General features: G+C 38.8%; 1 protein-coding gene across 1 annotated transcript in view; it reads right to left on the bottom strand.

Annotated features, from left to right (window-relative positions):
• The window catches only part of Fgd6 (FYVE, RhoGEF and PH domain containing 6), a 113,815-nt gene that overhangs the window by 84,272 nt on the left and 8,835 nt on the right, over positions 1 to 20,708 (bottom strand). The gene's annotated exons all lie outside the window — the stretch shown is intronic.

Raw genomic sequence — 20,708 nt, 5'->3', positions numbered from 1 at the left:
AGAGACCTATATGAGACCTCCTTCTTTCTGAGAGCACCCGTGGACACAGGTCCATTTTCTCAAAACTGGAGGTTCAAGAGGCACAGGGGAAGGGCATGGCTTTCTTCCGCCACTCTTATCCTACACACCAGTATGTCATTCCACCAGCTACAATGTTGACTAGCTCCCCGTGTTTATTTTTAGCTTCTCTGACCTGGAAACAAAGAAAAACCAAAATCATTTCTATAACTGAGATAACATGAAAGAGCTGGAATCAGTGAAAATGGAAGGGAAGTGAAAATATGTATTCAGGAAGTGAAATACACAGATCCACTTTTGACAGGATCGCAAACATTTCTTCATAGTTTCATAGATTTCTAGGCGCAAAGGAAAAGCTATAGAGGAGAAGAGGTACCAGTTTCAGCCTCAGACAGACCTGCATTTGAAGCTGGGCTCCACCACTCACCTGGCTAACAGTAACTGATTAGCTATTTAGGTTATTTAAATCTACACTCCGCTCAACTATAAAATTGAGATACGAGTCCCTGCTGTGAAGATTAAATAAGATAATGCGAATGCGTCTGATACTTGCAATGGACAAAATATTAAAAAACAGAAATGATAAGAAAGAGACCATCAGGGTTCCTTAAGTAAGCAAAATGACAAGAGGAACTAGAATATTTGTTCTTGTTCACCTCTGGTAATCCCAGAACTTAGTATGATACCTGATCTATCTCTTACATGAAATGTACAAATGAATAGACTTTATCTTAATGTTTCACATGTATATGTATACAATATAGTATGAATACGTAAACCCAACCTGCTGCCTCTCTGCATAATACAATCTAAGAATATTTTTTTGCACTTTTAAATAGTGGGAAAAAAATTATAACGTGAAATTATGTAAAATCTAAAAATCAGTGTCTACAAATAAAGTTTTATTGGAACACAAACATGTTCATTTGTTTTTATACTGTATGTGGCTGATTTTGCACTACACTGGTAAAGCTGAATAGCTAAACAGAAAAACTATGGCCTACAAAGTCTAAATATTTTCCACCTAGCCCTTTATGGAAAATGTTTGCTGAGCTTTGATATAATAGATTACCTGCAAGAAGCAGTATATTTGCTTTGGACCCAAACTGCCTGTGTTTTGAGTCTTGGCCACTTACTAGTTTAATGAAATTTTAGTTAAATCTTTAACCTCCATGTGCATCAATTTTCTCATGCATAAAACGGGGATGATAACAGTGCCTACCTGTTTTTTTTTTTTGTTGTTGTTTTTTTGTTTTTTTGGTGAGGGTCTCCTTTTTTACTTCCCTCATATATATTTAGAAAAATATATATGAAATAGAGAAAAACAAATTATTGCTGTAGACACTTAAAAATCTATGCATGTATACAAAGCTGCTTCAGAGAGAAGCTTCTGCATTACCAGTCATGTGAAATAGTTTATCATCAGCTTGAATGTTTGAGTAAGGAACTCCTACGCAGAGGTCATACGGTCACAGTTTTATAACAAGTCACTCCTAGAGCTTGGTTTCCATGCTAATTTCTCCATTGCTTCTAGATAGTTTACTGCTGTAAAGTAATACTCATAACTCCAAATTACAATTAGATGCATATCACAATATTATCTCTTATTTGTAAAAGAATTTCAGTTGCTAGCATAAAATGGCTACTTTAGAGGATTCATCTACTTTTCAAGCAATTTTTTAATTTTTTTTTTGTTCTTGTAGATGGACAGAATGTCTTTATTTGTTTATTTATTTAATGTGGTGCTAAGGATTGAACCCAGTGCCTTACACATGCTAGGCAAGCACTCTGCCACTGAGCTACAGCCCAGCCCCTCTCAAACAGTTTTAGTCCCTCTTTGGTTAATAATGACCATTTCAATGAGTGACAGAGACAGAAAAGGGCCTAGGAATGACATTGTACGTATGTGTTCTGTATGCAAAAAAGCAGCTGATTCCTTTGGAAAATGTGACCTTCATTCTGGAACGGAAAGCAAAGTACCCTTACTTCTTTTCTAAATACAAATTTTTTCATACTGGACCAAAGTGGAAAGAGCCCAGCAGATTGCATTTCGCAACACTGATCACCTGCTCCTAGTCTGGAACCAAAAGCATAAAACAAGGGGAGAAAAAGGAAGGATGAAATTAACATACCAGAAAATTGTAAGAAAAGAAGGAAAGAAGAGAGAAATAAGGGGCAGGTGGAAAGAAAGAGCACCATCCAGATATGTGGGTGCATATGGCACACGTTTCCACAGACATTTACTAAAGTGCCAGTTGGTCAGACTGTGAATGGCACACAAACCTCAGGGGAGGAAGACAGGGTTCCTGCCCTGGGGAAACTGTGCTGTCAGCCTGTCTTTCTGTATTCCTCAAAGAGAATTAACAGCCTTCTTGGGACAGAGTCTGACCACTCCTGAACTTTCCACTTATTCTAAAACTTTCCATATTAAAAATGAAAACAAACAGAACAAAAAAATGCAAATAAAAAACAAAACAAAACCAAAAAGCCCTTGGGGAATAATGAGAAAGAAGGGACATTTTATTTTTCACTTTAACTTCAACAACAACAAGTGTTTTAAAAAAAAGTTTTTATAATTAAACAAATTAATACATAATATAATTAAACATCCCCATTCTTGGGCTGGGGTTGTGGCTCAGCAGTAGAGTGCTCGCCTAGCATGTGTGAAGCCTTGGGTTAGATCCTCAGCACCACATATAAATAAATAAAATTAAGATGTGTCTACCTGCAATTAAAAAAATTTTTTTTAAATCCCCATTCTTCTTTCTATAATACTAATCTCAATAATTTCAAGCATCCCTTATCCCTTATTAACAACTTTTTTTTAAAAATACTTGGGATGAAAGAGTCAAAGACACAGTAGAGGAAGTGTTGGAGACAGGTATCCCCATCTGATCTCCCCCCCAAATGCAAAATAATCAGAACATGGTGACATGTGGATTATGGTAACAGTTTTCAGTACACTTTCTGTAGGCAGTCTCTACATGAACTCTTTGATTCCCCTATGTATCTCCCACCCCCAGGAAAAAATGATAAATTTCCTGTATTTTGTAAGGTACACCCAAAGAAGAAAGACAGTTTTCATCCACAGTAGCAGGTAAGTATGGTAAAGTGGAAGCGTCTGAAAGGCCTACACCTTATGTTCATGGTCATGGAGTTTATTTACAGAATACTCCCAGGATATTAGTAGATTAGACAAGATCTCAAGGAGCAGACTGAAAAGACATAATTTTTAGAATAGTGTACAGAAATACTTTTGCTGCTGCAGTGTTTTGTTTTGGCATCACTGGGGATGGGACCCAGGGCCTCACACATGCGGCAAGTGCTCTGGCACAGAGCCCTTACTTTTTGCTCCTTAAAAGTATGAGGGCTCAATTAAGAATTAAAGAAGTTTAGAATTAGTACTTTCAAGAGTCAATCTAGCTAGGTGTGGTGGTGCATGTCTGTAATCCCAGTGGTTGGGAGGCTGAGGCAGGAGGATCCTAAATTCAAAGCCAGCCCCAGCAACTTATTGAGGCCCTAAACAACTTGGAGAGACCCCGTCTCTAAATAAAATTTTTAAAAGGGCTGGGGATATAACTCAGTGGTAAGCATCCCTGGGTTCAATCCCTAGTACAAAAAAAAGAGTCAATCTAATAAAGTCATATTCAAGAAAATGGCTTAGGCCGGGTGTGGTGGCACATGCCTCTAATCCCAACTTGGGAGGCTGAGGCAGGAGGAGCCAGAGTTCAAAACCAGCCTGAGCAACTTAGTGACACCCTGTCTCTAAATAAAATAAGATGGGAAGGTGGCCCAGAGGTTTCAGTTCCTGGTATTAAAAAAAAAAAAAGAAAGAAAATGGCAGTGGTACAAGCCTGTAATTTCAACTACTCAGGAGGATGAGGCAGGAGGATGGCAAATTCAATCTCAGCAATTTAGTGAAACTGTCCCAAAATACAATAAAAAGGCTGGAGAGGTAGTTCAATGATAAAGTGAAGATCTAGCATGTATGAGGCCCTGGATATGATCCCCAGTATCAAACACATTAATAAATAAATAGATAGATAGATAGATAAGGGAAAACAGCTAAAATCTCATTTTATTTATTGTATAAAAGCATCAACAGTTAATCAACTAATTCAGGGGCATAAAAACAAACCAAAGCTAAGGGTGTAGCTCAGTGGTCAAGCATGTTTGCCATGAGCAAAGTCCTAGGTTTGATTCCTAGCACCATCAAAAAACTAAAAAAAAAATAAAAACATATCTTAAGTCATTTTACTATCCCTCCCCCAAAAAAGCTCTTGAACTTAGCTACAACTAATATGTTTTGCAATATTTAAATTTCCCACTGCTAAAAGATCTCATGAAAGTATTTTAATGAGATCAAAGCCATTAATAGTCATAGAAAACTTTCATCCTTCATTTTATATTCTTCACTTAAGTATTAGGGACAATTTTCATTGCAAAAATTTCTTTTAAACTTCCAAAAAGATGATGCTCCACACACAGTGAATGTGCAATGAGCACTTGTAAACTACAAATAGTATTTAAAATATTACGAGGAAAGATGTAATCTATGAAGGAGCTTCCACCTGTTGTCTTTGAAAACCCACAAGCATAATTTACCTATCTAGGTAAATAGACAAGACATGGCATTTTGTATGTTGTACAGTAAAATAAAAATATGACTTTTCTTAACATTTTTCTAAAAGATGTGGTAGTTCTCTAAGGTAATATTCTTATATATTTTCCATAACGATACTGGATCAGTTCATTCTGGGGTTTGCAGAACACTTTATTTTATTTAAGCCATACTTATGTGTTGTATGGAGACAACAGAGCAAAGAATCTAAAATAGTGTATTTTGGCAGATAGCATGTTCAACTACTGAAATATTTATATGGATGCTCTTGTATTTATATACAAGAGAAAGTGTGTCTTCTATAGCTAAATGATTCTCATCATTCTCCCATAGATACAAAAATTTACCAAGCCCTTCCCTATGATGAGTTCTGCTAACTCCAAAGTTACCTACGCATTGCCCGATTTTTTCACTTTCAGTCTTACTACTGGGATAGTTCATAGTTCCTTCTTTCAAAATTAGTTTCTTCAAACTTCATATTTTCTTTTTAGTAATAACAATCATCTTTGCATTTTCTGACAAGCACGTGAAGATACCTTAAGATCTATATGACTTAAGACACTGTTAAAACCTTTGATTGGTGTGGGTATTTAGACCTTATGTCTTCTTTTGGGAAAGAGGTCTGAGTTACACAAACAATGCTTTTTTGCTTAACCATTCCATAATACAACAGATGCTCACTATGTAATGAATAAAGACAGACACATGTAAGGTCTTTTAACTTAATTTCTTTTCTCCAAGGGAGCTTTGTTTTACCAAATGGCAGTAATTCTCCCAATCAGTGTAACTGCTTTCCAAAATTAACAGATGTTTCCTGTGCATTCTGTAGTCTAGTCAGTGGGACACTAGTTTACTCAAAATGCAGCTGGATTCTGACCTCACAAGTAAAAGCAATATTTAACCTTACCACTATTTGCTCAGATGTGATCACCTAATTTGTGCCAGGTATCTGCTGGGGCCAAGGATACAAAGGTGCTTGTAATCTCTCACAATATTTATTCTTAGAGATATTTTTTTTGGCAGGGGGAACAGGGGAAGATTAACAAGTGTTAGAACAGAATGATGAGTTAGTAGTGCTATGCAGTAGTAAAAGCCCAAGGAAAAGGGTGATTTGTTCTGCTGGATATATAATAAAATCATACAGTAAATGTAATCTATTACTTTTATTATGCTATGAACAGCATATATCAGGCGACATGTTATGGAAGGGATGGGGGACAAAAATATACAAAAATTCACTGCCTCATTCACTCTTTCAATAAATTTTTACTAAGCAGCTATTATGTGTCAGGCATAATAGGTACTGTGAATAAAGCAATGTAACATAACTAAGTAATGCCAACTCATACAGGCAGTATTTTAGGAGAGATTCATGATCAAATAGATAATATACTAAAGGGAACAACAAGTTTGACAAAGAAAATTAGAACTGGACAAATGGATAGAGAGAAACAGAATGGATGTGGGGGTATTTCTGATACTTTTCCTACATTTGAAGGGGAGATTGACAAAAAAGGTTGACATCTGAGTTAAGTTTAGAGGGATGAGAAATAGCATCATCCTTAGGCACAAGACATCTTCATGCATTGTTCAGAAGGGCTTCTTGGGCAGTGGAACAAAGCTATGGAAGGGAATGGGGTGTTTAGGAATGTGGTCAGTTTTTGTTTGTTTTTTGTTTTTGGTACTGAAGATTGAATCCAGCGACACTTTGCCCCTAAATTTTTATTTTGAGACAGGGTCTTGCTAAATTGCTGAGGCTAGTCTAGATGGAACCTGCAATACTCCTGCCACAGCCTCCCAAATTACTGGGATTACAGGCATGCACTACCATGCCTGGTGTAGTTAGTTTATGTAATAAGTTTCTGGTTAAGTGCATAATAAGATTATGAGATTGGGATGGCAGAGTGTGGCCAGGCCATAAAAAATTCTAACTACAGAGTTAGAATTTTATTTTCTAGGGACTGGGACACCAAAAGATGCTTAATACAAAGTAATCCTTTAAAAAACAAAAAATAAAACAAAACAAGAATTGTTAGTAGAAAATAGGCAAAAGAAATAGCAGTGGTGCAAGCCTGTAATCTCAGCAACTCAGGAAGCTGAGGCAGGAGGACTGTGAGTTCAAAGTTAGCCTCAGCAATGTAGCGAGGCCCTAAGCAACTTAGTGAGACACTGTCTCTAAATAAAAAATAAAATAAAAAGGGGTGGGGATGTGGCTCAGCGGTAAGCACCTCTGGGTTCAATCCTTGGTACCCCCCCCAAAAAAAAAGAAAGAAAGAAAGAAAAAATAAGCAGAGGGCTGTGGAAGTAGCTCTGAGGCAAAACACTTCTTGGCTTAGGCTCTGGGTTCAATCCCCAGGATGGGGATGGCAGGTAGGGATGGGGTGGGGGGCGAGGAGAAAGAGATTTTCACCCAAAAGAATACACAGATGGCACATATTCACATGAAAAGACGTTCAACATCATTAACCATCAAGGAAATGCAAATGAAATCCACAATGGGATTTCATTACACACCTATCTGAATCTATAAAATAAATAACAGTGACAAACACCAAGTGCTGGCAAGGATGCAAGACACTGGAAAACAGTTTGGCAGTTTCTCATAAAACTAAACATGCAATTACCACACAACCCTCAATTACACTTGTGGACATTTATCCCAGGGAAATGAAAATCTACTGTCACACAAGAATCTGAATAGAGATGTTAATTACAGCCTTATTTGTAAGAGTTAAACATTGGAAACAGCCTGGATATCTGTTAACTAGAATAACACAGGGCAATAAAAAGGAAAGAATTATTGATATATACAACTTGGGTAGACCTACAGGGAATCATGCTGAATGCAAAGAGCCAATCCCAAAAGATTATGTCCCACACGATTCCATTTTTTTTATAACATTTGTTGGTGGCGATGAATCATTCATTATCTTGGCTGTGGAGGCAAATACAAGAACACACACTTGTGATAAAATCAAATAGAACTGAATACATGCACACACATTTGAACAAGAGTACAAACAGAGAAATCAGTGGACTGTATCAATGTGAACCCATCATGTCCTGCTGGCCTACACATGGGACACATATAAAAACCTATAAAATCTTTACAAGTTTATATCTATAAACTTGCTTAATTTAAGTCTTGATAGGTGTCCTACGTACAGGATAATGGGATATAAATACCCTTGTTGTGATGTTTTTCTAGGTTTTACAAAATGTTACCATTGAGAGAAACAAGCTAAAGTGTACTTAGCTTCCCCCTGTGTTATTTTCACTGCATGTGAATCTATAATTGTATCAACAAATTTTTTTCATTAAAAACAATAAACAACCAGATTGTAAATTCTTTCTGAGTATGAACTGCGCTCAACATCTCTGACTTGTAGGCTACATTTCCAAATATTGAGAGCGGCCTGAGATAAGGTCATAATACAAGGTAATTATTGGTTTCCGATATACCTGAGAGGAAATTAAGTTTACTAACTTCCATAAAAGTAAAAAATACACATTTTAAATAAAATATACATTTTACTATAAATTCTACATACAAGTTACTATGTAAATTCTATGAAATAAAATCTAAAAATCAAGCTATCTCTGAAGTACCTGATGAACTACTAGGGAACAAAATCACCTGAAAAGATCCCCACTGGTAGTTATATGTCACTACAAATCTGGGACCTTTGAAATCAACTGTCACTAGGCAGGAGTCTCTGGGCAGCAGAGCCATGGAATCCTGGCAGACTGAGGCCACAGGATTTCATCAGGCCTTCAGAGCAGAATCCCATCATGGTCCCTTTTCCATCCTTTGTTTTAGTATGTGAAATGGGGGAAGACAAGAGGCAGAAAGCAAGTGATGTAAGGCTGTGGAACACACCTGTGTCCACACCTGTAGACTAAACACTGCAAGTCTATACTTACAGCCTTTAATAAGCAGACTCCTGACCACCAGGCCAACTGGGTAGCTATTTCTGAGTAGATATTAATTTGGATTAAATTGAAAGAAAGCATTACAAATTCATTAAAATTCGGAATTATAGGATATTATTAATCAAATACAGTTTGAGAACTCTCACAAACTGGTATCAATTTTTTTTTGGGGGGGGGGTCAAGGGATGAAATCCAAGGGCACTCTACCCTGAGTTATGTCCCCAGCCCCTTTTATTTTCTTATTTAAAGACAGGGTCTTCCTAAGTTGCTAAGGATGGCCTCAAACCTGTGATCCTCCTTCGTTGCTGGGACTATACGCGTGCACTACCATGCATGGCTTGGAAACAAACACTGAGAGCCAAGCAGAGGTCTTATCCAGCTTCCTTTTAGAGAAACCTGTTATAACCAGCACAGTAATTAATTTATGTAAATACAGTGTAAAAATATCCATTGGGGTGTGCACAGAAGGAATTTAAATATACTTCCTATCATATAGTTGGCAGCCTTTAAAACGACAGAAAACAAGTTCAGCTGAGCCTAGGAGAGGGGTTTACAGGGACAAGTTAAAAGTCACAAAGGGACAAATGATGACTGAACTTTTTCCCTCCTGACTGATGAATTGTGTTAATCCACCTTCACTAAGCCAGTCTGTGTGTCTGATAAGCATTGGGAAGGGGGTAGGTCACAAGGGGACATCTCAATCAGAAGGAGATTCAGCAATCCTCCTAGGGAACAGGGCCAGTGATGGGCATGTACATCAGCAGTTCCAGCAACAGAGCTAACAGTGTCCAGGAACTTCTCTCTACCTATAGCCCAACTGTGTGTGTGCCTTCCGCCAGTGTCCAGGTCTTACTCTGTTATAATTCAAAGTCTCTAGAAAGACTACCTCCTCTAAGAAGTCCTCAGTTCAGTAGTGACAGTGTATCATCTGCCTCTTTGGGGAAAAAAAACTCCTAACATTCATTTAAGTCCACATTTTTTCACTAAGATAACAAGGATATTACCTTATTATAAAAGCTCTTTTAACCTTACAAAATTATTTACTTTGGGAATCTATAAATAGTGATTAATCATTAAAGTGTTTTAGAAGTCAAAAAGAACTTGACAGAGTGTGAAATGAGGAACAGAAATAACAGATAAAGGGGCTGGGGATGTGGCTCAAGCGGTAGCGCGCTCGCCTGGCATGCGTGCGGCCCGGGTTCGATCCTCAGCACCACATACAAACAAAGATGTTGTGCCCGCCGAAAACTAAAAAAAATAAATATTAAAAAAATATATATATATAAAAAAAAGAAAAAAGAAATAACAGATAAAAAAGCAATCCTCAGAGCTGGGCGCAGTGGTGCATGCCTATAATCCTAGCGGCTGGGGAGGCTGAGGCAGGAGGATTGGGAGTTCAACAACAGTGAGGCACTAAGCAACTCAGTGGGACCCTGTCTCTAAATAAAATACGAAATAGGGCTGGGGATGTGGCTCGGTGGTAGAGTGCCCCTGAGTTCAATCCCCAGTACCCCCCCCCACTCCAAAAAGCAATCCTCATATAAATCAGTGGGGAAATGTGAGACATGCATAATCCTTTCCATGTCACTAATGTCCACATGCAACTAGTAATGACAGAAGGACATTTAACTTGCTTGAGAGGTGACCACCACTAAATGGACCAAATGCAAATATGCCATAATTCAGTTCAGTTTCCAGCCTTTGAAACACCTGTTGCCTGACCATCAAAATTTTTCCAATCAATGAGCTCTTCTTGCATGAAAAATCTGGGGCCTCTGAAAATGTTACCAGTGTCTATTCACATCCCTGCAGGTGTCTCTCTTCTTTCCCTCTACATTGTGAACAAACTAGAAACAGGTATATATTCCCCATCATGTCTCCTGGGTAGAAAACTCAGAGAACACTACAAATATTAAATATAATAAAAGAAAATAATGTCAAAACCATGGCTCACAGCAAAGAATAAAATGATCATGCTCTGATTTTAAAACTTGTCTCAGAATCTGAATTCTTGGTATTTTACTCAGTTTATCTGCATTATTTATGTGTCCTTGGCAAGTTTCTTAACTTGATAAAGTTTTTATTTCCTCCTCTGTGAAAGAAAAATTATAAAATCTATCTTACAGGGTAGCAGGAACTAAGGAATACATGCAAGAGCTGCTAGCATAACCCTTGGCATACCACAGATATTAAGTAAATAGTAGCTGCTGCTACCATATACCAAATCCATGCTATTTGACACGAACAGCACTCCCAATCTTTGGTAGTGTCTAGTTGAAAGACTTTTAGTGAGGTGGAGAAAAAACTGGATTGATAGGAAGTCAAACAGTTTGGTCAGAAAAGTTGTGTCAACATATACTAGTGGTAGCATCAGACATTTGTAAACCTAGTTTGGTGGCATGAGGAGACTGAGGCAGGAGGAACTTTGGAACCCAAGAATTTGAGAGACCAGCAACATAATGAGACACTACTTCTCAAAAAGCAAAAACATAAAACCAGGTGTTGAGGTGCACACCTGGATGGCAGGGTAGGATCACTTGAGCCCAGGGGCTCAAGACAAGCCTGAGCAACAGAGCAACACCCTTGTCCCCAAAACAAGACAAAAACAGGGCTGGCGATGTAGTTCAGTTGTAGAACACCTGCATAGCATGAATAAGGTCTTGGGTTCAGGCCCTAGCAGCTGGGGGTTGGGGGTTAGGGGATCGGGAACAAAAAAGAAAAGAAAAGCAAGAGTTCTCAGAGGTTGGGTATAGTTCAGTGTAGAGCATGTCCTTAGCATGTGCAAAGCCATGGGATCCATCTCAGGGGAAAAAAGAAAGGTGGGGGGAGATACTTGTTTGCTCCACGTTTAACTAAGCATAGTTTGAATATTCAGCTCCCTGAAATCACCATTTAAAACACTGAAGCCACATAATTCTGTGTTCCTGTGCAGCTGTGTGCAGCTGTGTGCAGCTCTTCTGCCTGCTAGAAGTAACAATACTTGTTACAACCCAAGAGAAAAGGGTAATGAGGCAAGTAAACCTGGGTCTTTGCAGTGCCTAAGATCCCCTGAGTCTTCTAAACCCTGCTGATTCTCTCTGCAATGCTTCCCCAGCAGGAGAAGAGATAAGACCATGTTGTGAAGACCATGTTGTGAAGCTCCAGGTTGGAACCCTGGTTTTGCAATTTCCCATCTCTGTGGTGGGGAAAGCCAATTATTCTCCCAGAGCTTTGGCTTCATCAGCAAGTGAAGAGGCTGGGCTGGATGCTTTGTAATGACCCCTTTAGTTCTAAAATCAAGACATTCTATGAGCATATTCAACCTAAAGCCATTATAAGATATACTTGAGTTTCCAAAACTTTCAAACCAGTTAATTAAAAAAAGGGGGGGGGGCTATTTATGTTACCTTACCCCTAAATTTCTAAAAGACTAAGATTTCTGAAATTTGCCATGAAATAAATCGTGTCTGGATATGTGAACAATCTCATCATTGTCATCCTTTCCTCATCTCTCCCATCACCTAACTGGGGTGGTAGAACAGACTGTGTTTAAGCCTGGGGATTTTAGTGGAGATATTAAAAGAAAAATTAAGTGGTGAAAAAGCTATTCATTTAAATTGAAACATCTTGTAATCCCTGTGACTCAGGAGGCTGAGGCAGGAGGATCTCAAGTTTAAGATGAGTTTCAGTGCTGGGGATATAGCTCAGTTGGTAGAGTGCTTGCCTCACATGCCCAAGGCCCTGGGTTCAATCCCCAGCACCAAAAAAAAAAAAAAATAAGTTTCAATAACTTAGTGAGATCTTGTCTCAAAATTTAAAAAACTTTTACAAAGGCTGGGAATGTTGCTCAGTGGTCAAGTGCAATGGGTTCAATTTTTGGTATAAATGAATAAATAGAAACTCTCTTTACTTCTGACTGCTAATATATTCAAAAACCAACACAGCCAGGCATGGTGGCACATGCCAGTCTGTAATCCCAGTGGTTTAGGAGGCTGAGGCAGGAGGATCCTGTGTTCAAAGCCAACCTCAATGATTTACCAAGCCCCTAAGCATCTCATCAAGACCCAGTCTCTAAATAAAATATAAAAAAGGGCTGGGATTGTGGCTCGGTGGTTAAGCACCCCTGCATTCAATCCCTGGTACAAAAACAAAAACAAAAGCAAAAAAACAACCCATAGCTAGTTGTGGTGGTACAGGCCTGTAATTCCAGTGGATTGGGATGCTGACGCAGGAGGATGGAGAGTTCAAAGCCAGTCTCAGCAAAAGCAAGGTGCTAAGCAACTCAGTGAGACCCTGCTTCTAAATAAAATACAAAATAGGACTGGGGATTGTGGCTCAGTGGTAGAGTGCCCCTGAGTTGAATCCCTGGCACGCACCCACCAAAAAAAAAAAAAAAAAACCCCTGAAGATAAGAGAAAAAGGTACAAATTATTTCTTTTCTATATTGTATCTGGCTTTCCTGGACTTGAATTATAGTTGCCAAAAAAATAAAAAATAAAAATTGGAAATTGGAACTATTTTTAAGATTTAAAAAACCACCCAAGCCAAGCTATTCTAAGAGTATTAAAAACCAAATCTTGGGCTGGGATTGTGGCTCAGTGGTAGAGCACTTACCTCACATGTGCAAAGTACTGGGTTCAATCCTCAGCACTACATAAAATAATAATAATAATAATAATAATAATAAATAAACAAAATAAAATTATAAAAAAAAACCCCAAATCTATCTGTAATCCCAGTGGCTTGGGAGGCCTATACAGGAGGATCACCAGCTCAAAGCCAACCTCAGCACCAGCGAGGTACTAAGCAATTCAGTGAGACCCTGTCTCTAAATAAAATACAAAACAGGGCTGGGGATATGGCTCAGTGGTTGAGTGCCCCTGAGTTCAATCCCCAGGATAAATAAATAAATAAATAAATAAATAAATAAATAAAATCCAAATCTATTCTTTAATTTGTAACATTTCAAATCTAAATATGCCAAGTAGTTCCACTGATAGAAATGTCATCAAAGGGCTAACTTAAAAAAAAAAAAATGATCTCACTAGAATTTACTGTTTTCAACTAAATCCACATGACCTAAAAGAACAAGCAGTTACACCATTTCAAACACAAAAATGACTAAATGTGTTTGTTTTCCTTTTTTATTTTTATCCAAACATTCAGGGGAAACTGATTTTCTTTGTTCAGTGTTTATTATTTCACCTTTTCTGCAGCAGAAACCAAAATACTTTATAAATGGGACAATCTGTTAAACAGACCCTTGAAGATTAGGGCTCAAGACCACTAATCCTGTACATTTCCACGATCGTCCATTTCCATGAAGTCACTTTAACAACACGACTCATTTATGTATAAGAGGGTATAACAACACCCAATACAGCTTTACTCCAATTCACACTTACTTAGAACAAAAAGAGATCTATAACATATGCAAACCAGCAAGGCTGAGAAGTCTGGGAAAGAGAGCTGCAGAAGACAGCTGTTTTTCCTGGAAATACTATCATGGTACTTTACCACCCCATTGCTAGTCTGTTTGGCCACCCCTGTTTTTACAGCTACAATGACACATTATCTGTGCCCAATGTCAAAACTACTTACAAACACATTCGTTTTTCCTACAGAGATCTACAAATACAATTAAACCAAACCACCAAAGTAGTTTTTCCATACCACCCAGAAGACACTAGGCAGTTCCATTCTTGAACTTAACTTTGAAACTCGTACTTTTTAAAAGTTAGAACTTCCCACACCCAAAATGTGTTATTTTGCAAACTGCTCTTTGGACCTAATATAGCTTCAAAAAAGTATTAAAATAAATAAATTGATATACAGATGTCTAGTTTTCTTTTTTAATGCAAAAATCCCTTCTCTAAATACCAAATTTATCTATGCAATTACAGGAAAAGATGATGCATTTAAAAGAAATGTCTAAAGAACATAGAAAGTTTACAAAAGTAATTTACAAGCACAGGCATTACTCAGGAATACCTGATATATGAATATCAAACAGGAGCCTAGGTCCGGAATTCCCCTGAGCCACCTGGAAAATTTTCCAGTCAAAGGTCATCTTCCCCACCTTCATCTGTTCTGTTCCCCATTAGTACTTCCCTCCTCAACACACTAACCTTTTCCTCCTTGAATGCACCAGCATTGCAGAGTCATAAAATCTATTTCTTTTATTGCTATTACATTATTGAGAGTCTCATTTCCTATCACTTTCTGTTGCATTTTTCACATAGAAGGCTAGAACCCAACTCCTATTCACTGTTTTGTTTTTTATGTACTGTCAAAATGCATCCTGATTTCCAAACATCCTAATTTTAATCCATTCACAGATTGGTCAGTTGTCTGATTATCTTTATGTATCAGGTGCTTATCAGAATTGCAAATGCTTAGGAGTGGCCCTTTGGTCACCCTTGCCACATCTGCCTTTCCCTAAAAAGTTCATACTGGGACTATTTCTTCAGCAAATAGGTTAAGATTTCCATTTTTCAAAGCAGTTTCTGTCTCACTACTGTAATTAATTCTAATTTTATGAAAAAAATCATCATATCCTTGGCCAAATTACAAGATTAAAAATTTAAAAATTTAATAAGAACCCAGCAATGGAAAACTTATCAATTAGCTATGGAGATAACAATGCCACCTCCCTGCCACCCCCACTTAAATGTGAAAATTTCATCTACCTCAAAAAAATGTACTTTTACCAATCAGGACAGAAGATGTATGTATGTATGTACACTCACACACCCACTCTTTTAACTCTGCCTACAAATACACCTCTAGTTGCACCTCTGGCATATAAAAATAAATATCTGATAAAATATCATTTATCTGCTTTGGCAGGAAATAATACTGAAGCCATAGAGCTGGCTAAATACTATAATTTAACTAATTAATAATATTTAAAAGGAAAAAAGAGATGCTTTATTGACAAGAAATAAAACTAGAGGCCTCTAGCTGCAGTTTCTGGGTAAGTGTATAAATAAGCAGATTTGCCAAAACTGTGTGGCTATGATTCTAACACAAGAAACAAAAAGTTAAAGAGGCATACAAATTTTTGATATTTCCTGAGCTGATGCTGAAAATAACTTAACAGGAAAGGGCTGCTGTTGAGATATATTTGTCCCAACCCCCATCTCTTTGCTGTGGATAATCTTATCTGTGCTGTGACAACATCGAGAAATTGCTCATTAGGGCTCTTAACTTATCCTTTAAACATTATATTAAAATCCAACAATACCACCAGATGGTAAACACAACCAGAGAGAGATGTCTTCTAGACCAGGTCTGATGATTAAAGTACAAATGCCCTAACAGGATTGGACATGCTGGTAATGCCATTTGGCAGCACTTCAAGCCCAGGCTCATTTGTAACATAGACAGAAACACTTGGTTCTTTCCTTCATCAGAGATAAGAGTATGCAGGTCAATGAAAAAGAAATGATTCTGAGATTTAGTTATTTTAAATTCTGTTTCTTAAAGAAGACCAAAAGATAAATGCAAACCTGTGGAAGGATGGGGACTTCTGGGCACAGTTTCAAGGAACAGCAATCCACATTTCTGATTCAACTTCCTCTCTCCATGTGCTCTGCTTTCTCCCCCAAGAGCACCACTAAAGTGCTCTTACCACAGTTAAAAAACAGCCTAAGTGCCAAGTCTAATCCCATCCATTTTAAAAGCCTTGATTCAAGTGTCACTACCCTCTGTAAGGCTTTCTTTTATACCCTGTTCCAGTGTACAACTCACATAAGTACAACTCAGAGAAAGCTTGGATTTATAAAACCCCAGTGTGTTATAACAGATGCCTTACTGGGAGTAGACACCCCTTCTCACCTTTGAATGTACAGTGCTTGACACCTGGTCACTATCTGTAAAATAAATAAGCTGAGTGCTTGCTAGGTTACTCAGGAAACCTAATTACCATACTTTTTCTTCGAAGTGCTTAGCACAAAACACAGGAAAAACCTGGAATGTTTCCAGGAAAAGTTTTTTTCTCTACAAAGTCAAGAAATCTGCCTCAATTTCAAAAGAAAAATTCTAACATTTGGACATTATTATTTTGCTGATTTGTCTATCCACCTTTAATATCAACCACTCAAAGTTTAGGAACCTTCCTATGAAAATCAAACTCCCTGAAATAAAAGTGGTAGTAAACGAAAACTCCTCAACTGCAAACCAGTAAACTAGAAATGTCCATTGCTTGCTAGGTATTTCAGTTTCATGATGTTGAAACATTTGGGGGAAGAGGTCTCATAAATATATAGCACAGTGGAATACTCCAGAGAGCTCACAATCTGACTTCCAACAAAACTGCATCTGAGACCCCAGAGCAGTGATCAAATGATAAACTATCTGGAAACACCCATTGCTTCTACAGCCATGAGACCACCCCTTCGACTCCTTTCACCTTCAGATGGGGCAGTTAGTCCTTCCCCACTCTGGGCTTCTGGATACATCTACTTTACCCCACCCAAAGTCCTCCCCATTTCTTCTTCTCACTCTTGTCTAGGGTCAGAAATTTAATTAGCAGAACTTTTTAGTCAGCAAAGGAGAAGTGGGAAGGAAAGAGAGAAGGGCTCTGGATTATAAACGAAAGGAGGTAAAGAAATCCTTTGCTTACTAGTTTCCAACCACCCCACCCTTCCTTCTCCTTATCACTCCCCAAGCCTTCACAGTCTTCTCCAGCAAGCCCAGCCCCCAATTTCCTCATTCTTCTTTAGTCACCTCACCCTTTGCGCAAACCCTGCTGCCTCAGACCTGTGGATCTGTCCTCTGAGATGTCAGGTGCTCACTCCATCCTGGCCAGCACTCCAGACTCAGCCCCAGCCTGCATCACACTGGAGCACACAAAAGGGCCAAGAAAATTCCCCTGGGGGCAAGCTCTGACAGTGAAGGTTAATATAACCTGGGGCTAAACTGGGACCTTTACCTCCATTTCCAAAACTTTATTCCGGAAATACACTGTCTCTAATTGATATGAGTTTTTAGAATACCAACAAATTTAGAACTGGGGAATCACTACCATTATTCCTAATAAATGATAAGCTGTTGGATTTATGACACATCTATATTTTAAAGACAATGACCCAACCTTGCCAAATGTCTGTTTACTCATCCAGAATTATTATTTTTTTAAATATGTAGCTAGTGATTGATCTAGCACCCTAGGCAAGACCTAGACTCTCCTCCTCGAAGGCTGAGAAAATGTTAGAGACACTCTGCCAATGACTATAGCATAAAAATCTTATGAAAAAATGGAAATGAACCCTGTTAAGATTTTAGAATTCCAGGCAGCATGTTGGATTTTGGATTAATTATTGCAAGGCACAGGTCTATGTTTACAGCACCCAGACTTCCATACAGGATTCCCATTTGAATCATTTTCTGCTCACCTGAAATATATGCCCTGCATATATTTATTTTATTTATTTTATTTTCAGGTGTCCTCCTTATGAAGACTTGGATTTGGCTTTCTCTTGATTATTCAATGTTGTTCACAAAAGGAAAGATCTCCCAGGCAATACTGCTGAATGAAGGCTTTTGATTCAGCTGGCACATTTAGAAGTCTCAAAATCTGTTTAGGGCTCCCTGCTCCAGGCCTAAACAAAAACCTCTAGGGAAGCAAAATTCAAAAGCAGAGCTCTCCCACCCTTTACCAGGCTGCCTGCAACCTGTCCAAAACCACCTTCAGTGTCCTGCGGCCTCCAGAAAGACCCCCCTGTATGAATGAATGCCTGCCCAATCGCACTAGCTGGGAGTGTACACTCACCCCTTCAACCTGGTTCCCCCCAATTCAGCAGCAAGGCCCTAAGCCAGGCCTTGAAATAAGAAGCAAGCCGGTCAAGGAACAAGTTTCAGAAGTGAAGGACCTGTGTCACAGCTAAAGCTAAGCCCTTGAGACTTAAACCCAAGGGCCCACAGGACACTTATCCCAAGGGCCAGACCTCCAATTTCAAGAAAGAAGTTTAGCTCAGCCAAGAGTAACAGTATATGTGGAGAGCAGGTTGGGCTCAGCTGAGTCACTCTGTGAGTACAGAACAGTAGTTTTCAGGCTGTGCTTGAACCTTGATTACTCCATTTTGTAAAGCAGTAGTTTGCCATAAGCTACTCCATTTTGAATTTAAGTGCTAAGGTGGAATGACCCTACACTTTGTACAAGTGAACAACCATCATCCACCTGGCACAATCATAAAGAATAAACTGATAAGTAAATTAATTGTGCTAATAAGAATGACCACCCGTGAACTCATGGATGCATGGATATATCAAACTCAAATTGGATTAACCAGGCCCGTGAGCTTATTGATCACACCCGTCCATCAAATGATGTAACTCCCTCATTAGAGACCCACAAACGGATGTTCTTCACATCCTGAGAACAGACATGGTGGCAACGGGACCCTATCACCTGGTCACCTGTCACAAGTCTTGCCCAGGAAAATCACCACAGTGACAATCTCCAAATCTCTGTCCTTGGGTTTTGGGAGAGTATGACTTCTCCTGTGGGTGATGACCACACAAGTCCCACTACACTATTAAACTGCCCACCTCCAGATCTTGTCCTAGAATAAGTTCCTGCTTTGTCAGCTCTGCACGTTCTTTGGCTGCTTTCTAATCTTGTCTGACCACCTACGGTAACTCTGCTCTCCACCTTTGCTCCCTTTTAGCCTTCTGAACTCCTATGGATGCCTTAACCCTTTCTTAGCCTTTCTGTAACCTATAAATGTAAAATTGTGTGAAGTGTAATATGTGACTTGAGTGTTACAGATACTAGAAATTAAGACTGGAATAAAGAAACCTGTGATTGCCAGGCTTATGATTTCCAAGTGACCCACAAGTCTTCAGTGAACTACCACTGATGAAAGTGGTGTAGCCTATGAATTTATTGTTATTCAATTAATTCTGATATTGTGGAAAGGCACAAATGTGTTTGGTCTATGTTAATGACGGAGCACACTCAGGACAGTATATCTTAAAGAAACCAATAAAATTCATGACATACGCACATACACATATGGAAATGCATGCTAAGAGAGGCCAATACCAAAAAAAAATTGCCCTGTAGAGAAAACATCAAGCATGAAAAAAGAGAAAAATTTAAAATAGATGGATAATTAACATCAGTTCTCTGTTGAAATATTTATGCCAAGGAAGAAGCTTTTGCCTAGGTACCAATGTGTGGGGAGTAGACTAATATAAAAGCACAAAAAAGCAAAAATGGGGTTAGATGAGAGAAAAATTAAGCAAGGGAGGTGAGGAGCTTTTCATGGGTAAAATAGAGGATGACGGGTAAAGAAAAACACAAGAAAAGCATCTGGAAGTTGAAGCAACTAAAAACACTTTCATGATACACTGACTTGCTTGACAATTCAATGTGTTTGGTTCACAAGCTAATGATCCCCCCTCCCCTTTATTAGCCCCCATGTGCTGGGTGGGACAGTCTTCCTATAAAAAGTAACACTTTAGGAGCTGAGTATTTACTCAAAAACCTGATGTTGGTGGCCTAAGAATAATGTGAAGACCTCAAAAGGGTCTGTGCTAGTCAACTTTTTGTCACTATGACCCAAAGACCTAACAAGAACAACTTAGAGGAGAAAAAGTTTATTTTGACCTCTCAGTTCTAGAGGTCTCAGTTCATGATCAGCCAGTTCTTTCCCTCTGGGCTAGAGGTGAGGCAGAACATCATCACAAAAGGGCGTAGTGCAAGAAAGCTGCCCCGCTCCTGGAGGTCAGGAAGCAGAGGGGCAGGAAGGGGTCAGGGGCCACAGGGAAGAGGAACCTTTTTGGGACACACCTCAGTGACCCATTTCTTCCAGCCATACCCCACCTGCCTACAGTTGACCATCAGTCAGTCCATTCAAAATAGAATGGGCTGATTAGGTTACAGTTCTCATGACCTCGTCATCTCACCACTGAATATTCCTGCTTAACACAGGAGCTTTGGGGGGCGGGGGGACACCTCACATCCAAACTAAAACAGTCTGTTTTTTGTTAAGCACAAATTGAACACTTATTTCCTTTGCCTCTTTTTCATTCGTTTTCTTCTACTGCCATCCCAGGTCTCCTGATCACCTACTGGACTCTTTGCTTGGCTTCATGGAAGATAAAAAGATATGACTAGAACCCTTCATGGAACTTAAAACTGAATGCG

This window comes from Marmota monax, unplaced genomic scaffold, assembly GCF_021218885.2.
Source record: "Marmota monax isolate L192 unplaced genomic scaffold, Marmota_monax_Labrador192_F-V1.1 WCK01_AAM20220418_F8-fsc00036, whole genome shotgun sequence".
NCBI classification, from domain to species: Eukaryota; Metazoa; Chordata; class Mammalia; order Rodentia; family Sciuridae; genus Marmota; species Marmota monax.
This window is presented reverse-complemented; position numbering and strand designations above follow the sequence as displayed.